Below are 8,374 nucleotides of genomic sequence, written 5' to 3' on the forward strand. Positions count from 1 at the left end.
GGTTGCCAGGGCCCTCTCAGGGGCTGCTGCCAGCTTCTTGGCACCCTTCTTCTGCTTCCCTAAGAAGCTACTGGTCCATTCACCTCTGTCTCAAAATTTATGTACTCTGCCCTCACCCAGACAGATCTTAGGCAGGGAGCCTGTAGTTATCGTTCCATCCCAGCAAGCCCTGGGGAGAGTGGGGTTTGGTGGGATGTGTCTGGATTTGACCCCAACTCCGTCTGGGAGAGGGAGCTGCTTCCTAGGATCATCAGGGTATAGCTCTATTCCTGGGAGCCCTGTTGAAGGGATGCCCACGCACCTGCAACTTTATGACTTAGGACCCACTTTCATTTCATCTTCAGCATTCCATGACCTCATGCAGTCATTGTGATCCATGCGGGTAGACCCAGCAACAGCGAGCCTCCCACCCTCTTGGTGACCCTGGCAGTCATCTTTTCTCTTATGTCCACTGGGGCCAAGCCCAGGCTTGGTTGTGAGTGTGCAGGTGTTGGTGGGGGGGTGCCTCTCAGTGGAGTTCTATTTCCCTCTGAGTCAGGACCAAACCCAAGCCCCTTAAAAAGTTGACTGTGAAGAGCCACCGCCATGTTCTTCTCTCAAGGTGGTTGTGCTTCAGGTACGAAATATTTCAGTGATGGGTAAGGTCAGTTTTCTTCTTCCCAGTTCTTCTTGCTTTTTTCTTTCCCCCTTGGGAGAGTATCCTCAACCTTGGAGCAGAAGATCAAAAGCAAAGCACGACAAACATATGTTCTATCACTACAATTGGTTGCAGCCAAAGCACTGTTCAAACTGCTGGGCTGCCTAACTTGAAAGCATTCAACCATCATTCCCACGCCTGGCTGTTTTCACATGCCTTGGAGTTGAAGCCCACTTGCATTTTACTGTCAAGAGAATCTGGAGGCGTGTTTGTTCCTTCTTGATAAACTATCAGCACATCAACGGGCAGGTCAGTGACTGGAGGGCTTAGGGACATGAGAATCCCTCTTTGCCACTCAGAAGAATGATGAATATCTGGGGATGCATGTAGGGAAAACACAGTTAGAACCTTGAATCAAAAGAAATATGTAATCTGAGACATGACTCATTCCTCCAGGCATTCATTCTGAAAATTTATGGAGCATCTGTTACATATAAGGCACTAAGATAAGCACCACAATGAGGAGGGGAATGCAGACATGATTAAGACTTGGGTCTTCCAGTGCGTGTATAATACAAGATAGAAGTCGACAGGGCCACTCCTAGGTTGTGAGGGTCCTGGGCAAATACTTTTGGCAGAGCTTCTGTTCAAATAAACAATTTGAGTTATCCTAAATCAGCATGACAACATTTCTAGCAGTCCAATCTCCTGCGATTCTGTGAAAGAAACAAGGAACAGGCCAGAGGAGATGGTCACCTCCTAGGATAACTTGGTAGGCATGAGTCCTGAAGACCCTAGGCATATCTGGTCAACCCCCATACTGGTACAGAGGATAAGAAAGTGAGATATTTCTCTCTTAAAAGAGAAAAATGGTGACCAGAAAGTATTTAGATCCTGGTCTAAGTTGTGGGTGCTCTGCCTGAACGGTACCATGTGGTCTAAGGTACCACAGGTGAATTAGAAAATTTGGAGGAAAGCATCTCAAATAGCCACTGAACAGAGACACCGCTTACCTGGGTCTGAAGGTAGTACTGGCAATTTGCCAGTACTGGGGGGCATCATGCCCTCACAAAGAGTGATGCTGGAATGGAGTCAGAGGTCTACAAGTGGATTCAGGTGTTTTGCTTAATATATGTACACAGATAGATGGATATAAATATATGCATGTGTTATGCAGAGATTATTATACATACATATATTTTCTAACTTTACCCACTGAAAGGGACCAGAAGCAGAGACAATTTAGCGGTGATGAGCATGCCGGTGCCCAGATCTAGGTTTCTATTTTCCTTGGAAAGGTGGGTAATTTCTGTGGTGCCAGCAAAGAAGGAAGGGATCAAAAACAAAAATAAAAAAGAGAGGCATGTAGAAAGCGCACAGGAGCCAACCTGAATGAGCTCCCCATAGTCATAATTGGAATTTGAAGAGCAAAATAAATGACAGCATTGTGCTGTAACCCAAAGAATAAAATAAACATCTACAAGCCCATTTTATTCATGGGCTCTGAGCAAATAGAGGGTGGGGAAAAGGCAGTGGGTGAATCAAGTTGTCATTCAAAGCAGCTACATCATTTTGAATTCCCACAGGGAATATATGAGCATCAGTTGCTTCAAATTCTCACCAATACTTGATATTGCCAGTTTTGCTTGAGTGTCATTCTAATAAGTGCGTAGTGGTATTTCATGGTGGTTTTAATTTGCATTTCCTTAATGACTAATGATGTTGAGCATCCTTTCATATGTTTATTGGCCATTCCTATATCTTCTTGCTATTTGTTCAGATCTTTCGCCCATTTTAGATTGGACTGTTTATTTTCTCATTGAGTGCCGATGTGTTCTAGATATAAGTGCTTTGTCAGAAATGGGATTTGCAAATATTTTCTCTCCCAGTCTGTGGTTTAGTTTCTTACTCCTAACAGTGTCTTTCACAGAGTACAAATTTTAATTTTGATGAAGTCAAATCGTATCAAAATTATCAATTTTTTTCTTTTATGGATCATGCTTTCAGTGTCATATCTAAACTCTCTACCTAGCTCAAGGTCAAGTAGATTTTTTCCTGTTTCATGTTAGAAGTTCTATAGTTTTAGCTTTTACATTTAGGCCTATGATGCATTGATTTTTTTTATCATGATAAAATATACTAACATAAAATTTGCCATTTTAACCCTTTTAAGTGTATAATCCAGGGACATTAACTTTATTTACAATGTTTCATAACCATCACCACTATCCATTTCCAGAACTTTTTCTATGGTCCATTTTGAGTTAATCTTTAGATAAGGTGTGGAGTATGCAATATACCTATAAATGCACGTGGATGTTACATGTTCCAGCACTATTTGTTGAAAAGAGTGTGCTTTCTCCATTTATTGGAGAATTTTTTTTAACCACAAAACCCTTTTTATTTTGTATTGGCATATAGCCAATTAATAATGTAATTGTTTCAGATGGACAGCCAAGGGACTCAGTCATGCATATACATGTATCCATTCTCCCCCAAGCTCCCTTCCATCTAGGATTCCACATAACACTGAGCAGAGTTCCACGCGCTATACAGTAGGTCCTTTATCCATTTTAAATATAGCTGTGTGTACATCTCCACCCCAAACTATTCCTCCCCTCTATCCTTCCCAACCCTGGCAAGGATTTATTGTCTTTTCACCACTGTCAAAAATCAATTGACAAATCAAAACCACATAATCAGCATCTAACCAGAATGTACTTTAAGCCACTAGTTTGTGAGATAAGCCGCTATGGTGCTGGGAGGTGGGCCTAAGGCACTTAGTGGGTGGGCAGTAAACTGGCTCTACAGTCAGTCCACACAGTGTGGGGCAAAAGAGACAGTCTCTGGGGAGACGGAACTGTGATTTTGATAAAAAATGAGTCAATGAGAAAGCCACCCAGAGCAAGGTATGGCCAAATACTAAGGGAATGACTATTTTCTTCTTTATTGCCAATATTCATGTTACGATCTATTCGTTAGCGGGGATCATGGCAGAGGGACCCTTTACTATCCTATAACCATTTATACCGCCCTTATAAATGCTGGTATTGTTGTATGGTCCTCACATGTATTTCAATTTTTCACTCAGTTGGGTCCGACTCTTTGCGACCCCATGCACTATACAGTTCATGGAATTCTCCAGGCCAGAATACTGGAGTGGGTAGCCTTTCCCTTCTCCAGGGGATCTTCCTAACTCAGGGATCGAACCCAGGTCTCCCGCATTGCAGGTGGATTCTTTACCAGCTGAGCTATGAGGGAACTCCCCTTACATGTATAAACACATTCAAATTGTCTAACAGCTATTATGAGATGCTATTTTTATTCCCATTTTATAGATGAGGAAACAGCACAGAGAGGTTAAGTTACTGGCTCGAGGTCACACAGCTAGAGCTGGGATATAAGTGAATTCAGTCTGGCTGCTGCTTCTCTACACTGACCATTCATTGAACTGACCTCTTACCATTCCTTGAGCAAGACAAGGTTGTCCCCCACTCAAAGCAGCTGCTGTTCATGGTTCAGAGGAGGGTCTGTGCTCAGGTTATATATTCCAAGAGTTGGCAAATTAAAGTCTGAGGACCCAGTCTGGTCCATTGCTTGTTTTTGTAATAAAGTTCTGTTGAAGCACAGCTGTGATCACTCATTTAGGTATTTCTGTGCCTGTTTTCAAGCTACAATGCTGAAGTCAAGCAGTTGCTACAGAGATCTACGGCCGGCAAAACCAAAAACATTTTCTATCTGGTCCTTTAGGAAAAAGTTTGCTGTTGTGTTTGATGACCGTTAGCCTGGGGTAACTACTGAAGGTCCTAATATTCCGTAGGAAAGAATGGAGAGCCAAGGGTCAAGGATAGCAGGCAGAAATCATGTGAGGAGGCGGGAGGAGGAAGCAGAAGCACAGAAAGAAACAGAGCCTTCATTATTAGGTGTAATAATATCCAATTTTATGTAAGGGCTGGTTTTCTTTAAATGGCAACTGCAAATCAAATTGGATTTCAAGTATGTGGGAGACTCTGAAAGAAAGGCACTTTCAGAATTATTTTGTAAAGCAAATAAACCTTTGCAAAATACAGAGAAGTTCCCCATCACATGTCTGCTTCTGCAAGTTTGGGTTTTATTATGCTTAGTTTCCTTGGGAACCAGAGCTCTTCAGAAAGAAGGATTTCTCATTAATTAATTATTAATGAATGAATGTGTTGAATATCCTGGTACTGAATATCTGTCTGTCTTCTTTGGAGAAATGTCTGTTTAGGTCTTTTTCCCATTTTTTGATTGGGTTGTCTGTTTTTCTGGTATTGAGTTGTGTAAGCTGCTCGTATATTTTGGAAATTAATCCTTTGTCAGTGGTTTCATCTGCTATTATTTTCTTCCATGCTGAGGGTTGTCTTTTTACCTTGTTTATGGTCTCCTTTGCTGTGCAGTCTTTTTGTTCGTTTTTACCATGTTATAACTTTTTAAAAGTATTTATTTTTAATTGAAGGGTAATCGCTGGGCGATGGGGATAGAGTGGGGAACCGCGTGAAGTATACAGTATACTGAGAGATACTGATGAGTAAGCAAACAGTGACCGTATTGAACCCAGAGTAAGAGAGGATGTTTCAGAAACAAAGAAGGAGGGCTGTGATCCAGATGTGGGCAGGCATGTGTCTGTAGGTGGGTGGGTGTTAGAGACCTGGAAATGCTTTCTTGAGGAAGGAAGGTCTAGGCTGAAACTTGAAGGTCTGTTAGGCAGTAATTAGGTGAAGGCAGAGGGAAGGGTAGGCCCGGTAGAGATGGAGAGGTATATGTGGCTGAGAAAAAAGCATGTAAAAGTCTTGACAGCAAGTTACAGTCTCCAGCAAGGCTGGAGTGTGATTCTCCCTGCAGAGGAATTGTGGTGGGAAGGAAGAGCTGAGAGATGAGATGGGAGGTGAGTGGAGGGCAGTAATGAAGGGTCTTTAGTGCTATGCTATGGAGTTTGACTGTATTTTGAGGACAGTGAGGGTTTGCAAACAGTTTTTGCTTTTGGCTGTGCTGGGTAGCATGTGACATGTTAGTTCCCAGACCAGGGATTGAACTTGCACTCCCTGCACTGGAAGCACAGAGTCTTATCCACTGGATCACCAGAGAGATCCTTCAAAGAGGGTTTTTAAAAAAATTATTTATTTGCCTGCGTCGGGTCTTAGTTGCAGCCACGAGATGTTTGTTGCTGCACTCAGGATCTTTCACTGCAGCGCACAGACTCCCTAGTTGTGGCCTGAGCGCTCCAGAGGGTGCGGGTTCAGTAGTTGCAGCACGTGGACTTAGTAGCTCCATGGCAGGTGGGATCCTAGCTCCCCAACCAGAGATTGAACCCAAGTCCCCGGCATTGGAATCACGGAGTCTTTTTGTTTGTTTGACCATGTTGGACTTAAAAAAACTTCTTTATTTTTTAATTGAAGGATCATTGCTTTATAGAATTTTGTTGTTTTCTGTCAAACATCAAGATGAATCAGCCATAGGTATACATATGTCCCCTCCCTCTTGAACCTCCCTCCCATGGCCCTCCCCATCCCACTCCTCTAGGTTGATACAGAGACCCTGTTTAAGTTCCCTGAGACATACAGCAAATCCCCATTGGCTATCTATTTTACATATGGTAATATACAGGAGATCCAACCAGTTCATCCTAAAGGAGATCAGTCCTGAGTGTTCACTGGAAGGACTGATGCTGAAGCTGGAACTCCAATACTTTGGCCACCTGATGCGAAGAGCTGACTCATTGGAAAAGACCCTGATGCTGGGAGGGATTGGGGGCAGGACGAGAAGGGGACGACAGAGGATGAGATGGCTGGATGGCCTCACTGACTCGACGGACATGAGTTTGAGTGAACTCCGGGAGTTGGTGATGGACAGGGAGGCCTGGCGTGCTGTGATTCATGGGGTCGCAAAGAGTTGGACACGACTGAGTGACTTGACTTCACGTGTTGATGGGCAAGAGTTGGGGAAGGAAAGGAGAGGGATGAGCAGAAGGAACACAGTCTCTGAGGAAGCAAGAGTTGGCGGGGGGGGGCGGGGTGGGAGCCCAGGACGGTGGAGCGGTCAGCACTGTGCTAGGAGGGAAAGAGGGAAAGGTGGCGATTGATGCTGGCCGGCGTGTTGGTGCGGCAACCGGGAACAGAGTGTTCACTGAGTGGTTCTGTTTTTCCCCTCAAGTTGGTAGGGAGATGATTTTCAAAGCAGGAAGGGAAGCAACAGAACAGCAAGTCTGAAAAAAGTGGCCATTGTGGAAACAGGAGGGAGAGTGCTAGGGAAGAACATAGGATGGCTGCGGGAAGGTCACGGGCTAAAGTGAGGCTGCGGACCAGCGACCAACAGCTCCACTCTGTGCGGTTGGTAATTTTATTCCCTGGCACTCGGCAGCCTAGGTGTAAGAGCCAAGAAGGAGAATATGGTTTAACTTACCTAGGCAGGTGTTGTCAAAGAACAGAGGGTAAGACAGTGGATAGCAGGCAGAGAGTGACTTTTAAAATGGCTCATGGGTTCGATGGAGTTAAAGAACAGATGATGCGAGGGTGAAAGAGAGAGAGGCAGAAAGCCGTGAGGTGATCCACGAAAGTGGGGGGCGTGAATTTATGATTTCAGAGGTGGAGCAGTATCCAATGATGGTACATCAAGGGTGTTTGGAGCACAGTGGGAATGAGGTCACCAGGAGGTGGTGACAGTGAGCTTTTTGGATTTGGGGTGACTTATCCACATTGATGATAGGAGGACTTTGAGGTAGGGCAGACTGTGAGTCCAGGGCTAGAGTTTTTGGTGAAAGAGGAGAAGTGGGCCTGAGGTCAAGAAAAGACTGGGGTGAAGCTGGAGTAAACGTTGATGAGTGCTTAGTACATCTCTGATGAATATATCGAGTGCACAAATCAGGGAAAGAGTGAATGAATGAATGCATCAACTCAGACCGATCTGGCAAATTCTTCCAGAAGAATATTACTAGGAGTATACAGTTACTAGGGGCTTCTGTATCCTTGAACCATTCAGTGGGTGAGACAGATGTCTATCATTGCCCGCACTGTAATCACAGTTGGGAATGAATTGTGGTCCCTTGTTCCGAATATTTCTGACATGACGAGACTGCAAATGGTGTAGATGATACTTGTGATTTACCTTTGACTGGGGAGGCCTGAGGCTGCACTTTTCCCGATCAAGTCTCCTTGGATCTGCAGTTATGGTTGCTTAGCAATGCTATAGTTTGGAAGACCCTCATTTCTGCCCAGAATTATGGAAGATGACACTAACGTTAGCAGTAGCCATAGCTGTTTTTTGCCTAAGTTCAAAAAAATATATTTAATAATAAACACTGAGAACTTACCCTGTGTTGGGCAATGTGAGGAAACTGAGGCTCCACGAAGTTAGGTAATTCCTCAAACAGAGTCAGAGCCATGATCTGAATCAAGGTGGTTGCACTCCAAAGCTTATGATGCTTTCTAACACAGCTGACTATGGATCAGGAAACAAAAGAAGCCAGCCTCACTTAATTGGCTTCAGGAAAAGTCTTTGAAAGAACATAGCATCAGTTGGCCTGACACATTTTGCCCACATGTACATTGAACAGCCCAGCTGAGGGTAGGTACTTTAGCAGAGAACATGTCTTAGGATAACCTGGTGAGTGTTTAAGGGCCCCGTATCTGACCTGTTAAGTCAGAGCCCTGGGATAAGGGCTTTAGGAAGTTATATTTTAAAAATATTTGCAAGGGCTAAGGGAACCATAACTTAGTCTCC

Source organism: Oryx dammah, unplaced genomic scaffold (genome assembly GCF_014754425.2).
Source record: "Oryx dammah isolate SB20612 unplaced genomic scaffold, SCBI_Odam_1.1 HiC_scaffold_26, whole genome shotgun sequence".
Taxonomy (NCBI): Eukaryota; Metazoa; Chordata; class Mammalia; order Artiodactyla; family Bovidae; genus Oryx; species Oryx dammah.